The 16,945-nt window shown below is 38.7% G+C and overlaps 2 protein-coding genes across 2 annotated transcripts in view; both read left to right on the top strand.

The window, feature by feature from the left end:
- The first annotated feature begins 6,259 nt into the window (after window positions 1-6,259).
- LOC131678975 (protein yellow-like) overlaps window positions 6,260-16,945 on the top strand; it is a 58,539-nt gene continuing 47,853 nt past the window's right edge. Inside the window, exon 1 of the mRNA XM_058959472.1 lies at window positions 6,260-6,399. The gene's annotated coding sequence lies outside the window, so the exon portion shown is untranslated. The remainder of the gene's footprint in view (window positions 6,400-16,945) is intronic.
- Window positions 6,290-16,945, top strand: part of LOC131678974 (protein yellow-like) — a 342,660-nt gene continuing 332,004 nt past the window's right edge. The window contains exon 1 of the mRNA XM_058959470.1: window positions 6,290-6,399. The gene's annotated coding sequence lies outside the window, so the exon portion shown is untranslated. The remainder of the gene's footprint in view (window positions 6,400-16,945) is intronic.

The raw sequence follows: 16,945 nt of genomic DNA, 5'->3' as shown, positions 1-16,945 counted from the left end.
TAGTGAAAATCGAGCTTCGAGCAAAACAAGCAGTACAATTTAAACTGTCAGTGGGGCCACAATTTGTGTGCCCGCTGAGACGTTGACTTGTGTCAGTTCAATACAAATGGGATAAGGGTGCCATATACGTGTAGCACACCTAATGAACTCTGATCCAACTTTGTACATCTTCCAAACCACATCTGGACTCTCGACGAAGATTTAAACACATTGCTACCCATTATCGTTGCATCGTTGGAGCAGGAAATTGTTCTCACAGAGTCGTTGCTATCCATTGGTTTACATCAAGTAAATGAATTACTGAATGGTAGGCTTCTCGATTTGGCATTCGTCAGTAAGCCAGATTGCGTTGAGATCATTGATATGCCACATTCTATTTTAAAAATTGACCATCACCACAAACCGTGCGTGTTGCAACTTAACTTACATGATGTTATTACTCTTAACCCTGTTACATGACTATGTAACTGAGCTTGACTTCAACCGTACACAGGGTGGCCAGATAGAATTCCTTAATATCGGTAGGGTCACTAAAAGTTTATCGGTAGTTATCGGTAGGCCGGGTTGTTGTCCCAAAAACATAGTATTGACATAGAATTGTAAAATACTGACAACACAGATCTCTGACCAAATCCAACCCAAAAAATGAATGTTGAGTAGGATGTGTCCAAAATCAATAAAAATCGATAGTTTTCGGTAGGAATAACAAAATATCGGTAGTTTTGCCTTGTTCGTCTGTGAATCGGTAGGGAAGACTACCGATAAATCGGTAGGTCTGGCCACCCTGCGTACAACCAGCCGCTCAGCTCATGTGTCAGACCATTCAATAATGTTTTCTTTGCGCTTGACTTCGACATTACAAAATCTATTTTTAAGAACAGAATTTAACTTAATCTAGTAGTAGTCTGTATGATGTAATATGAACTGTAGATGTGTCAAAATAAGCCAGTTTTTATTATAAATCTGGAACTATCTACGGACAAATCTACATTGACAAATACCTCCAAAAGTGACTTCTTGAGGTCTCATGAAGGTCTGACATTAGCTTTGTACTACTTTTGCTATCCTAAACAGTGGTAAACATTTGAACATTACAGAACTTCACTCTGTCAGAAAATGTAGGGCCATCAGGAGCTAAAACTTCGTAAAATCACACTCCTGGTCCTTTCTTCAAAATTGTCCAGTGCAGTACTCTGCGTCACATCCCAGTCAAAAAGGGCAAGTTGCTGGCTAACGGGGGGCAATTTGCCAACTCGGATGCGCTAATAGCCCTTCAATTTGCCAGCAAATTGCTGGCAATTAGGGGGTCATTTCAAATGCAACATTTGGGCGGTTTGCCGCCGTTATTTTTTGCCGCATTACCTGCCTTTAAATCGCCCCCACAACGCCCACGGAACGCGCCATTTAACCGTCCTTAGTAGCCTAATATGCAAATTTCAAATAAGACTTATTTTCGGATCCATTATCTACTCACATAAACACAACCAAACTATTCGAACAATCAATGCTGAAATTTATATTGCGCACCAAAACTTACCACAATCTGACGTTCATTAAGATTTTGGATCAGAGATCTTGTTTTACTATACTTACACACGATTCCACAATTTCCCACATTCGTTGGCTTCATGAAGTACACGAAACAAATAAAATTCAACAAAAGTACACGAAACAAACAAAATTGTTAAAAAAAACAATTTTAAGCTTAAGCCAAACATGAACCGCCATGTTGGAAAAAACGAGAAAAACAACCAAGTCCATTTCAGCCGCCAGAAAAATTGTCTAAGTATTGAAATTGCCTTTAAATCGCATTCGCAAATTGCATTTGTTCCTATGGGCAATTAGCACAGGCGAGTGGAGTCAAACGTCAAACTGTTTAAATCACCTGCCCATGTTCGTCCGCATTTTTTTTTGACCGGGATACTTCGAGCTTGAAGCGCTCATATGGTAGTCAGTCTTTGCCAATAAAGCTCCAAAGATAAACTCTAGATAGATGTGGTCCGATGTTTCCAATGTAACATCTAAATGCGACCCCTCGATGAACCCGGTTCACCGTCAGAGTGACAGCTCAATAATAAACGGAAGCGAAGCTTTGCGAAAAAGCAACAACGTCGATCTTTGCGTCGTATCTATGGCAATGAGTAATTACGAAAAGAACAAGGAAATTTTCGGCAGGAAAGTAAACAAACTTCGAGGTTTTCAAAGTTCGGTAATTAGGTGATGTCTCAAGGAATATAACTTTTTGCTATTGATAACTGGATTAGTAAATTAGTGGGCTAACTAACAACTGATATATTTTACGGCAGTTTCAGCAACGAAAGTCGGTAGTGTCAAGTGGATGTCAAGGTTCTACTGAGAAAGCTTGAAAAAGTGGCCATCCTGGAAAACGAAAAAAGCAGTTTTTTCTCACATCGTTTGAAAAATCTTCATGAAAATGAATCAGTAATACTCCACCAATGCCCCGAATACATTGATTCATTTACGTGAAGATTTTCCCAAGGGTGTGAGAGAAAACTACATTTTTCGTTTTTCAAAATGGCCGCTTAATGAGGCGTTCTCAATTGAACCTTAAACTTCGAATTTTCTTAGTTGTAATTGTTACCATATTCACCTGCTCAGCATACGAACTGCTAGTAACTGGCGAGTAAACTTCAATAACTCTGGCCGTAAATGCTCTATTAATTTAGTAGCCTTTTAGTAGTCATCATTTCTGTATTATATTTCAATGCCCGTATTGATTACCCGTGTCTTTCATAACAGCATTGTTTACTACTTTGATTTGATTCGTAACCATTAGAGGGATTCCATGAGAAACTGGACGACCGCAAAATATGATCATCGTCGATTCGAACGAAACTTTACATTTGTGTTCGGTTTATGAATCTCCATGATTTTTTCTGGCAATTTCAATATTCTTATACAAGAGCAATTTTTCAAAAGGGCGTAGACGTTTCTACGCGCAATAATTTCATTTTTTTTGTTCGATTACACTATTTTATACAGTAAAACTATCTGAGAACCAAATACAGGTAATGAATGTTTCTGCACGAAAAAAATATACACTGAAAAAAATGTTGTGTCATTTTTCACAAAATCAAAAATTTATGATAAAAATTCAAATTGCAAAAAACCCATTTTTTCTAATTTTTTATATTTTGTCAACAAAAATCTAAAGCGAAAAGAAACATTTTGAATGTAATTTCATGATGGAGAAATTATCAGCAAAAAAGTTTTTCTAACAACTTTATACATGTGTTTTAAATTTCATACTAATTGACATACAAAACTGTAATTTTATTACAGAATATAATTCTTAGTATCATTTTAAATCAAAATGCATTTAACAAATATCTTCCAAAATGCGACAGCTTTCGAGATATTTGGAATTTTGCTCCAACAAAAACAATTAATTCATGTAATTATGTCCTTTTTAAAAGTTATTCGCGTTACCCCATCATAAATTGTCAAAAGTCGAATGTTTATCGTTTTACAGACATAAAAGAAGCTTTTTCAGTGTATTTGGATAATGGAGAAGCTTCTAATAAAAAAGTTTTCTTAACAACTTTTGACAAATTTTTATAATTCATACTATTTGCAGTCAAAAGTACAATTTTATTTTTGAATATGATTCTTAACGCCATTTCAAATCAAAATGCTCATAACAAAAAAATTCTGAAATGTGCGAGTTCTCAAGATATTTTAAAAGATAAACGAGTTTATCTTTAGTTTATCCGATGGATCAAGAGCCCTTGTCGTTGTCTTTATTATATTTATTACGCATAATAAGCATGTCGTTTGCAATTTGGCATTTAACTCAATTATGGAAACGTGTATGATAGGGAGAATGGAGATGCCAACTTGTCATTAACATTTCGCAGTGAATTTCTTCATATTCATTTGGGATATCTTTTATACTTTTTGTACGCTTGCTTTGTACTGCAAACTTTGGAAATGATCATTGAAGTGTTAATAAGAAGCAATACTCCCGATGGTCTGCTGTTCGGAGTTCAAATTGCTCGTTTTGAATTATCGGAAATTGATTGCAAGCGACTTGCGTACATATTACTAAAATCATATAGTCTCTATTATATTCCACGCGGCTTTGTCCTTTTATGTAACGCCCCACAGTGGCGCATCTTCAAACAAAAGTCGGACAAAACCTCAAATTTTTTTGGCTGAAAATCACAATTTAAGCTAATTTTGAGGTGCTGAGCTCATTTTTGATGTCAAAAAATATTAAATGCATTTTGCCATTGTCCTTGTCATTGAACCTTTCTTATTATCCCTATTATCCCGTTTTCATGATAGATTTTCCGTTAATTTTCAGCAATGTCAGCAATATCATAAAAAATGAATACTATGTGACCGTTCCGAAATTTGTGCAGAGTACAGTAGTAAGTATTTTTGATCTGACCACCTCAAACATATTTAAACGAAAAAGTCATAGTTGCAAGCAAATTTACCGAATATATTCTAATCGCTAACCAAGTTCTTTCGTTCCTCTACACAATGAAACTAGTTGTGCTAAAATCGAACCAAAATTAAAAGAGCAACATGCATTTGAAGTGAACAGAGCAATTGTGGTTTCGGAAATGAAAATCATTAAAAAGTCCAGACTTTGCTACGTTTAAACTGATGAAAATCGTGTTCTTATCTAATGATCATAAAATTTTGAACATACATCATTCAATACATGAGAAATTTAGGAAAAATAGAAAATATCAACATTTCAAAAATAATTTTTTGAGGTTTTGGCCGCGGAAGAATAATTATTAAAATGCCTATTCGAACGGCATTCATATTTCTACTGAAGTTCGCACACCTGAAAACTTTGATGCAAAATGTTTCTGCAATATCTACCAAGATATATCCCGATTCATCTCACTACCTACTAAGACCAATCCTATCGTGCGACACTTGTGGATGATGCAGAGAATTCCTCAGTCATAAAAGTCACAAGTGTTGAACTAACATTCCTTCCCATCCCAAAATTGACCTGCATTGGCGTGGCCGTTATTGACCATACTATTATCTTATGCTGATTTCGTTTTTAGATCAGAGTCGCTCTAGGTTCGCTTGGAACTGTCACTTTTGCATGGATATTGTAAACATTAGAGCGAACCTAGGGCGACTCGATTCTAATACCGAAAACAGCATTAGTCTCTTTAGGTTGCACGTTGAATATGATGTACTACTCCCAAGTATTATACAATTGGTTCAATATGCAATTTCAGCAGACTTTGATCAATCACGGGAAACTCACGGGCGGTCAACTAAGCTAAGTTAAGAGTAGTCTGATGTAATATCAAAGACGAGAAAATAATAAATTATCACGACGTCGAACATATTATCTGGGCATGCGCGAGCATTGTTCTACCAGATCTTAACTATTGGAAATCCGGCTCGTGATGTATACCTAGCTTAAGAATAGCTTCTTAAATTCAATATAAAAATATTTTAATTTTTTTCCTAGTATTGAGAAATTAAAATTTGACACAGAAATTGACATCTTCAAGCTAACGCAAACGTGATTTATCAAATAAACGAACCTAAAAAAATGGAAAAATCAACTGACATATCGAAAACAGCCATAGGTGACTCAATCTGTTTTTATCGCTATTGAGAAAAACGAAGCGTCTTCTCGGTTTCCACCCGATGGAGGCGCTAGATAAATATTCAAAACAAACGAAACCGGATCGAAAAGCACACTCCAAAACATTGCGAATAACTTCACATTCCGGCACAGCGTGTTCCGCCGCCGCGTGGGGGACAAGAGAAAGACACAACACAGTGATAAGGAGTGATGATGCGAGAGGAGGCAAATCGGAAAACAAAATACTTTCCATTCCAGTGATTTCATTCGTCGTCTTGCACTCATCGCGAACAGGTCATTTGCGTAGTTACCCGAACCGCTCAATAAGAGCATAGTGAATAAACTAACAATTTGATGTACGCGTAAACGGTGTATGTAGTTAGTTCATTAGTATTAAACCCACGGGAGTCCGGTTGGTTCTACCCGGTTTTCCCAGTGTTTCGGCGTACGGTCTTTGTGACGTGTTTATTGTTTTGCTTCACACGATGTAAAATAGTTTCCATTCACGGGTCGTCATCGCAGTGAAGCAGTACGTACAGTTACTACATAAACAGTTGGCACAATAAACAGCAGCCATTTGCATCGGTGTAATCCGGCCCAAAGTACACACCGTTCAACATAAATAGTGATTTGTTTAAGCAGTTGTAAACACATTCCGGGCCGGATCGTGTCGCAGTGTGTATGTATACCTACATACTATGTTCCTACATCGATACTTTATTGTTTGACGACGGTCTGCTCTTCACTCTGTCTTCGGGCTATCGAAGCCAGTCGATCGTCAGCTCGTTCAAGTCCACGGGTCTCAGGTAGGTGATAAGTGGAAATCCAAACGAACCGCAAACTCCTATATAATGTAGCGGAATGGGGAGAAATTTCATGGCAGATTTGTGTATGATGAGAACACTTTGGTTTGTGCGATCATGTGCCGGGCTGGTCATTGGTGTTTCGTGCCTGTACAGTCGCTTAAATTATTAGCGTTTACAACAATAACCAACAACTGAAGGTTTCACTTACGTAACCACTACAGTTAAGTAGATAATGCTAAAATGTGGATCCAGGTGAATTCAATTAATAAATGAACATGAATAGACGTCGTACTTTCATTCGATCATGTGAAAGGTAGAACGATAAAAGCACAACAAAAATGAAAACTTTAAATAAGCACTGTAGCTTCCTATTTAATCTGAAAGAGTGGAACGCGATAATTGCAGTTCATGATAATAAAGAATAAGTACTGCATACCAAATTCGCGAGGGCAGTGCAGCGTTTTTGTCCTCCAAAGCTTGATCGCTTAACGATCGAACGAAAACCAAATTGAGCGTTTGCGCGGAGCGCTGAACGTATTGCAAATTGTTTTAAAGTGAGGCATCATAGAAAGGAAATGGATCTCTTCCTAGTTATTTGGTTGGTACCAGCGCAGGGCCACCGTCGTGCCGCTCTGTCTGGTGAATGTAATTGATGTGGTTCAGAAACGGCTTTCGAAAAGCGGATTCTAATACAATACAGTGAAGACTCGTTTTTATCAGCCCCTTTAGGTGTATTGTAGGCTGACAAGACGGGGATATTGACAAAATCGGAACATATTTTTTGTTTCTTTTTTAAAAAAAAACCAATTCTTGTAAAATATTTTTCTTTTGTCCCTAAACATAGTTTCATAACCGTTTTTAATTGCAAAATTCCCAAATGAAAATAATTTTGGATAACACCAAATTTGTGTGCATAAGACCAGTGCGGTAAAATATCAATTTCAAACGAAAATATTCGTTTCAAGTGAAACTGCGAATCTTTCACTGTAAGCATACCACAACTATATCAGTTGAGTTCTGCTGCCGTCTTCGTTTGAGTGACTCAGAGTTCACTGTCAATTGAATAACAGGTTCTGGTCATTTGACGTTTTTGCTTGATTAGTTTCTATTGAAAACCTACCCTGCATTAGCACGGTCTCAGCTAAGGGATGATCCATAAATGACGTAACATTTTTTGATTGATTTTTAACACCCCCTCCCCCATCATAGCATTTCGTCACAAACTTCTAATACCCCCTTGTAATTACATAGCTTGACGGTAACACTCACCCCCCCCCCTCGTTGTCCCCGTAAAAAATATAAAAAAAATCAAAAACGATGTTAGTTAGATGAAACGGGTAAGATTGTCGTGACATCAGGTCAACCCTTATTCCCCTTTAAAAAAGCTACGTAGAATGACAACCCCCTACCCCCTGTCGTTACACATCATCACAAAATACAAAACTCCCCCCTCCCCCATATAATGCTACGTCATTTATGGATGGTCCCTAATGAAAGTGAACCATTCCAATTACCCACTCACAAATGAATATGAATGAACACTCACTGACTTTAAAGACACTGAATCCCTCTGGATAAAGACTCGCCAACTCTATCTTATTCTTATTATTTATCAGTAAGTGCCATTCCAATTGAGCACGAGACCAGCCAAAAGCCCTCAATCCGAAGAAAATCGCTTCGAATTCTTCTGGAACGAGGGCCATTGACAAGTGTCGTGCTCGATTGGAATAACACTGACAGATAAATGGTAAACAAACAATTGACGTGTCGAGTCTTTATCCAAAGGGATTCAGTGTCGTTAACTGACATAAAAATAACTCCAACCAAGATAATAAATACTTATAGGGTAAAGGCTATGATAAGACGAGACAACTCAAGACGGATACAGGTAGGAACATTTTTTCTCTATATGAGTGAGGTTGTCATTTTTTTCGATGAAGCTGATAAATCGGGATGATATGAAAAAGAAAAGAATAAACAAATGACGTAATGGGCTTTTCTGTTAATATAAGTTTAGTTTTGGTTTGGTAATAATTATTTTTATTAGTAGTTTCGAGATAAAAAGTGTCCCTAAGTAATCGAATCGGAAGATCCGAGGTGAAACCTTGCCTTTTCTCTATTTTCATCGTGCGCCAAAGAATCGAGATGCTCGTCCGGATGATTATGTTTACTACCAGAGGCCCGGCGGCCATGCTTAATTTTACAAGTATAAAACAAATACACTCAAAAATGACAAATATTCCGAACATTTATTTCTCTTCATCTTGGAGCAGTTGTCTCTGTATTCTTAGTTTTCTTGCCTTTCTTGTACCCTGCTGAATAATTGTTGACAGATGAGTGTACGCAACTAGCGAGGTTAGCAGTGCAGCCAATTTCTTTGTCATATTTAGATATGTTGCTATAATACACATAATAATGACCGTTTTATTAACTCACATTTCTCCAAAATGTATCTGGAACAGAGTCGGAAAATGTTTTTTTTCGTTTGCCGAAATCAGGCGAAACTGACGAAAGAACGAAGCTTCTTTCCATACCACTAGCACTTTGCGAAATCGAAAATGAGACAACGGGCTAGGACAAAGCAAGCATGTAGCAGAGCGTTTTCATTATTCTCTCCGCATACTCGTTTTCGCTTTGAGATTCATAATGATATTGGTAACTTCGATATTGACCTTACTGCTGGGGATACGAAAATACACTAGCAATACAATGAATTACATATTTGCTTTTAGCAATGAATTTGACAGCTTCGTACAATTATGGTAGCATAGTGCGTCTACCATATTTATTTCTCAAAATTTCTTAAATTCGCAGATTTCAGTCGAAAAATAATGAATCTAGTAATAACAGCTTGTTGGAACTGGTTGCAATGAAAAACGTATTTGGTAGTACGTTCATCTCTATTATATTTTTGTTGCAAATTTGATTCTGATTAATAGGCTGTTATGCTGGCCAATTTTGCTAGAAACATGTAGTATGGGATAAAAATGTTGGATTGATTAGTACCAGATAAATTTTGACGAAATGTGTGTTAACAAAACGACCATTATTATGTGTATTATAGCAACATATGTAAATATGGCATAGAAATTGGCTGCGCTGCCAACCTCGCTAGCTTGATGCACTCAAATGTCATCTGGCACCAGAATGGCAAGATAACCAAAAATACGAAGCCAGTTGTCTCTTCTTGTCTTAGGTTTACCCGGATTTCATTTGACTGGTGCTCACTGGGTAAATTGAAAGCGGATCTATTCATTTGAGAGGATCAAACGAAGGAGGTTGGCTATGAATTGCGACTCATTTGAAAGCGACGGTGAGTGAAGAATCATGAACCGAGCTTCAGATCAACAGCAACTGATGCGTTAAATGAATATGAATGCTACCGTAGACGACTGATTGACTGCGTTCATTCAGTTTCGATTGAATGAAATGAAATTTTACTGCACTGCATAAGACCCAACATAAAGTATGTTTTTTTGTAATGTTTCGGATTCTCCTCGTCAGTAACTAACACCAACTTAATGCTAGTTAGAGAAGTCCAAACCAGCACCAAATTGGCGCTAGTTAAACACTAAAATCCAAAAAGTCACACGTCTTGCGTCGTTAAACAACTGGCTTATACCGAGTGATGTCTCGATAGTAAGCACTAAAAACTAAGACATGATTTATGTATGGAGAACTAAAAATCCAAATACACAATTGCATTACTGCAGGGCAATTACATATCAAACGATAAGAAGTTCCGTAATCGGATTCACAAAGATGACACGAATAACACTCAGCACGCTGAATAGTAGCTATGTGTTAATTGAGTTTGCAATGTCCAGTTAGTGCCCTGACTAGAATACTGTAATTATGCTTGGAAAAATGCAGCAAATTCTTTGACATTTAGGACTCACATCCGACAGAAAAGTTTTTGTTACGTCAATATGGTTGGCATGTTCGGTTGCAGCCCAAGAACGAATCTTGTGCTTCATCCAACTTATCGACAATGGTAGAACTGGTTCTGGACCAACGAAGTCAGTGGCAGCTTCAGCTCTTGTCAATTCATCTGCCCATTAATTTCCAGTAATACCGAAGTGACCGGGTACCCATAAAAGGTAAATAGCATTTGAAATGGTAAGTGTTCGACATGCGATTGCTATCTTGAATCTGCCGAACTAAGTGTTTTAGAGAGGGGCCTGACAGTCAGAGCAAAAGTAGTTTCTTTTACCGCAAATTTTCTCTTGAAGTTCAGATTGTACGCCACACAGAGTCGCGAAGATTTCTGCTTGGAATACGGTACAGTATCTATCAAGTGAATGAGATTAGTCTAATCTCATTCCACGACAATGGTCACCAGCACCGACTCGACTCTCCAACAAAGAACCCTCACTATAACAAACTACGTATTCTTCAAGCTGTCGTTCCGTCCAGCCAGACAGCCATTCCTAGCGAGATGGAATTCTGACAATGACAGTTTTAAAAGGAAAACTACAGGTGAGTGTAAGGTCGGTGGGAGCAAGTATATCATCAGTATCATCCCTAGTAACCATTTGGGGCCACAGTCTTATATGGCTAGTTGCACGATCTATTGGGTTACTGTTCCATGGCCCAGTAACCTTAAGACGGTATGCTCAAGAAAGTACTTCTTGTTTCAGAAACACTTATAGCGGTTCTCTGTTCAAGAGTGTCTTTAGAGCAGCAGTTGGTGTTGTCGAGAACGCATCAGTCATCGCTATCAAGACCATCGTCTGAAGATGGCTTAACATTGATTAAATTGGCGTGACTTCTCCCTTCTGCCACCAAACAAGGCACCCGTATGCCAAAATTGATCTAACAATTGTTGTGTATATCATCTGAATGCACTTGGGTTTAAGTCCCCAAAATTTGCTCACAGGATATCTACATTGGCCGAAGGCCATGCAAGCTGTCTTGATTCTGAAATCGATGTGAGCTGTCCAATTAAGTTTTGAATCAAGAATTACTCCAACGTACTTAATTTGATCGGCGACGATAATTTCAGAGTCAAAGTATTGCAACAGATGAGCTCCGGTTGTAGTCCTTCGTTGCATGAAAAGCACTATTGATGTTTTATTTGGATTAACTGATAGTCCAACACATAAGGCTTTTTGCATCATACTTAATTTAATTTTTGACATTAAAAATGTCTTACTCCACTATCTGGGGCTAGGTGTCATTCTAAAATCTAAACTATCTCCCATGTAACGAAACTATGTAAGGTTTGCACGCTTATAACTCCGAAATTACTAGATGGATTTTAATCATTCATACACCAACCGATTCAGAAACACCTAACTTAAATATTGGTAATAATTTAATATCTCCCCAATAAAAGTAGACTTTTGGAAATCGGTAAAATTAAAAAGTTCACGAAAAACGGGAAAAATACCATTCGTGACGCAGATTTCTCAGACACAGCCGTCAAAAGAGGGCAGCTTAGTTGCTCAATGAAACACGAAAAGTCATAAATAGAAGCAACGCATGTCCGTTTAAATCAGTCGTTGCTCTTATCCCACACGAGCAACGTCGTCTCCGGGCGATGCAATAAGCGCTATCGATTTTCGGTAACGTTGGCATTTGCACACACTCGCACCTAAGTGACTAAACCATATACGGTTAGTTTATAAATAGAGGTGACGCGTACCCGTTTGAATCAGTTTTTGTTCTTATGTCGAACGGGTAAGATCATGGCTGCAGCGTCTGGGAACTACAATAAGCGGTAGACGCTATGCATTTTCGGCAGCGGTGGTCGTGTGCGGATTTTTCGGGTACCAGCACGGTGTCACAGAATGATCTGCAAAGTGGGTGGGCGGGGTGGTTTGGATTTAATTCAATACGGTGTGTGCTGCTTAAGACTGTTGCGTTTGAAAAAAATATATTTATTTTTATGCATGCGTGTGCGTTGTAACTTGTTAATCCATGTTTACGGCGCTTTGTAGCTGCGTAGGGTAAAGAGCCTATTGATTTTCATATTTCGGTTATATGTTTTTTATCAGTAAGGCATCTGAAAACGTGCTTCTCTAGTTATTGCACTGTTCAGCAGCGTAGTATTTTATATAGGAGAGTACTCTCAGGTTTTTTACGCGGATTTTGAAATTTACGCGGTTTTCATTAACGCGTTTTTTTTTTAAATTTACGCGGTTTTCATTTACACGGCCTTTATCCCCTGCGTGAAAAATCTGAGTGAAATTGCATCGGAAACAATCACATTCCCAGCAGAACTTTTTGTTTTCTAATTTCAAACACTTTTGTTTCGTACAGCACACAACGGAAAATTTTAAAACAGAACTTACCGTCCCAGCAGCAGTTTAAGCGGGTGTTCTTTTTCGATTCAAATTCAAGCCATGTCTTAAGCGTTACTGGACTTAAAATTGTTTTCCCAGTTTATCCAGTCAGAATATCTGTCCTACCCTAAGTATTTAAAACACAGTTCTAATTGCGTTTTAAAGTATACAACAAATAGAACGGTTGGGTATACTAATTAAAATTTTAAAATAAATCTGTTTCAAATTATGAAACAAACCGCTGTACTGAAGATATAATTATGTCAGTCCTATTACCACATAAAACACCTATATAACATAAAACGCTGCAGAATTGGTTTAATAATACAATGTTTACACTACAGAGTTATAACACGTTTTAATAATTAGCAACAAGAAAAATGTCACCAAGATGGCATAAAAACCCGTTTTAACTGGTAGTGCGAACGTTGCATAACAATGTAATTTATCAAATAATTTCATTTTTCCACCACTAATCGATTAAGAAATACTTAAACTTAAGATTGTTTACTTAAGTTCATTAGTACATTATTGAAAATTTAAATGGAAAATGAAATTTCATATTTTATGGAGAATCTGTATATTTCCGTTGGCGGGCGTGGGTTTCCTCATCACAGCTCTCAATATGGAACTTTTCTTTTGAATATATTTTCTGGACAGACCAGCCTATTTTTACTAGATGGATCAGCCAAATAATGCCAATCACCTAGTGAGATACTTGATTAATTAATAGATTACCGTTAAAAGACCTTCAATAAATTATGTTTTAATGGGGAGGGTATATAGCAAATTGTAACATATAAAAACAGGCGAGTGAACAAGAACGTGTGTCGATATGTGTGGTAGATAAAATTCATTTGCACGCTCTTGAAAAAAGCTATATTTTTAATGTCACCGTGGTCGTGTCCTGTACACAACCCTTTAATTTTTTTCAATGTTATAAACAGCATTGTGTAACAGGGTGATAGTAGACTTCCGCTGCAGATATGCATATTGCATGCAGCTCGCCCAAGATAACATCTCGATTGTAGTGGTCGATTAAACTTTCCACTGATTTGAGAAGTAAGGAGGTCAGACTGATCGATCTAAAGCTCTTTGCCTCCTCGAAAATAGCGGGACCACCTTTGGGAATGAGTTCTACCCGCCACGCTAATGTTGCAAGACTACAAGTAAGAACTTTTTCAAAATATGCTTGAAGTGTTCATATCCTCTTTGAAGTAGAACCGGAATGAATCTTCCCGGAGACTTATACGGAGCCAACAATCGCCTATTTGATCGATTCGGTTGTTACAATTTACGAGCAAATACCCAAGAATCAGAACTACCTGAATAGAACTCATTGGAAGTCAGTGCAGAGGCTTTTTCAACCATTTCGCTCAGAGGATCGAAGTGCATTTCTGTATGCTTTGTGAGCCAACTTATATGCCACCGACCCGTCCCTGCGTCAGCGATTCCATGCTCTTCTACATAACCTTTTAAGTCGAAGAAGTTCGGTATTCCACCAAGGTGTTCCTCTAGAAGCACGCATAATTCGAAGCGGACAAGCTTCTTGGTATGCGGCAACTATGGGTGAGTTTATTTTATCTACGATCTAATCCAAATAACTTAGAGATTCAATCTTCGGAAGCCACCCATGAACCCTAGTCGCCAAGCCCTCCTCGTAAAAGTTCCGGTTCATAGATTCAGGATTAAGATATGTGACGATGTACTCATGATCAGATAGCGGTGGTTTGAACTCGTTTCGTATGAGCCAGTTTGCCAACCCATGCGTAATACCGTCAGAGCAGAGAGTTACACCTAACACTTCTTCTCTGCCAGCTCATGCAAATTTTGGGTGAGTTCCTACATTAAGTATTCCATCAATTTTGTGCCTCTTTACGCTCCGGAACTCGCGTGAATGACTCACCGAATGAGCAGCCGCTGGTGCTGAAAGAAGATTTCGCTAGCGTTTCTGAAGGTGTTGCACTAAATACAACGGCGCGAGTGCCGCAGGATTAAATTGATATCTGAGCTGCCACAAAATATGTGGTGGGCATTTGTATCACTGTCGGTTATAAGGGGAAACCAAATTTCTGCTACAAAACGATACAACCCTTTTGAAATCATCGAAAGGGAATGGCTCATTATGCGGCAAATATGCAATAGACGTATTCCTTGTTTATGTTGTCAACAGTCATATTGACCGTGACAGCGCAAATATTGCGACCAATAAAAAAATAAAGCTCATATCGGCTAGACAGCACGTTCTATGGCGACATGATTAAGTTAAAATTAAGTATCCCATCCGCGCGATCATTCATAAACACACGTGAATATTCTTGTACCAGCAGAACCGCACACTAAAAACTAAGCATCAGATTCACAGTCCGCGCGATCATTCGAGAACACACGGGAATACGCGAATGGTCACACGGTTATAAAATCGAATTTATACACGCTAAGTTACATATACGCTAGCACATGCGACAAACAAAAGCCCCCGCGATCGAACACGTTAACATACGCTCGAACCGTTCGCCACGATACACAAAGGCGAACATGCAATTGCGATCATCCAGGCACAACTACGCACAAGATTTCGAAAACACAAAAATACCCCTTTGTTTTGGTGAACGCTATTACACTTACATTATGATCAACGCAGTCTCAAACGCGAACAAATAAACCTCAATTCACACGCAATCGTGAAGTCTCTGAATCGTACACTCAATATCACAATCATAATCAGGGTTCGCTGCTGTTGGCCTTGGGTAGCGTTTGAGTGAGTGACCTCTTCCGTGTCGTCTGCAGTTGTAGTGAGTGATTCTGAAAGGGAGCCCTACAGAGAACCCAGCTTTATAGCTCCAGTAGGTCGGTCAAAAAATGCCGGAGTTATTTAATTTTTCCTAAATTGCAAATTCTCGCGAATTGCTGCCCGAAAAATTTCAAGTTATCTTAAAACAACAAATTATGCAACTTTTCATCATTGTAATTTGTAATTTTGTTGAGCACGACAACCTGTTAGTACAGACTTTGAATCAGGTCAAGGAAGTTAGAACCCCCAGGTAATTTTTACTCTGAAGCATCATCTGATCTACGTTTGCCTTTTTGTTAATTTTATTAGCACTGTAAACCAAATCCTAGGGGAAACGGCTGGAATTTTCTATCAACAAAACGTCGATGATATGAGCTGTAGGAATTTTGGACATACACCACAGAAGTAGACGCTAAACTTAGAGGCAATACTTACCGTGTCGTGATGGCTAAGATCAAAGGTCCATCAAACCGCGTGGCTGTTTACACCGCTCGTTGATGCAGACGGTGGAAATGTTGGTGAAAGTCTAGTCTGCAAATACGAACTCCTTATTGTGGCAAAAGAGCTGAGAAGAAAGCTCCCGGTCCGGACGATATACCCAACGTGGCTTTGTAGATCGCGATCCTGGCATTTCCGAACATGTTCAAGACAGTGCACTGTGCGATACAGAAATGCCTAGACGCTGGCTGCTTCCCGGATAGATGGAAGATTCAGAAGCTGGTGTTGCTGGTAAAATCAGGGAAGTCACCAAGATATCCAGCATCGTATCCGCCTATATACCTACTGGATTCTCTAGGTAAACTTTTGGAGAGGGTCATCCTCAAAAGGCTGACAAACTACACTGAAAGTGAGAACGGACTTTCACAGAGACATTTCGGATTCCGGAAAGGTATCTCGACGGTGGACGCCATCCGCACAGTCTCGCGAGCACGGGAAGACAAAACGGAGGCAGTTCGGGTCAGCAACCTGTGTCGTGATCAGCGTCGGTGGACACTCAATTCTATCGATACGTCCGCTGAAGCACCTGGGTGTGTGTGATGGTCGACGATCGGGAAAATTTCAACACCCACGTCGACTTTGTTTGTGAGAGGGCTGTGAGGCCAACTAACGCATTGGCTAGGATTATGTCGAGCTTGTAACGTGTTCCGGTGGGGGTCAATTTAATTTATAATTTATTTCACACTCAAACAACACAATGACAATACAACAGGTACCTAACACATTAAAACGCCTAATAGTCTTCAACCAAAGTACTCAGCTTTAGCGCCATCCTATATAAATAGAATGCCAAGTCTCAATATTGCTTTGCCCAGCTGCTAGCGGCCAGTCGTAAGTTCGGGCAGCAGATATAAGAAAACTATTAGGACCTCGAACATCGTTATTCATTTGATAAGGTTCAACGTGATGTCCGGAAAGAAAACAAATCTGCTCTAAGCGTCATAAAAACATTACAAGCTTCGGTGGA

The sequence above is a fragment of the Topomyia yanbarensis genome, chromosome 2, assembly GCF_030247195.1.
Source record: "Topomyia yanbarensis strain Yona2022 chromosome 2, ASM3024719v1, whole genome shotgun sequence".
NCBI classification, from domain to species: domain Eukaryota; kingdom Metazoa; phylum Arthropoda; class Insecta; order Diptera; family Culicidae; genus Topomyia; species Topomyia yanbarensis.
This window is presented reverse-complemented; position numbering and strand designations above follow the sequence as displayed.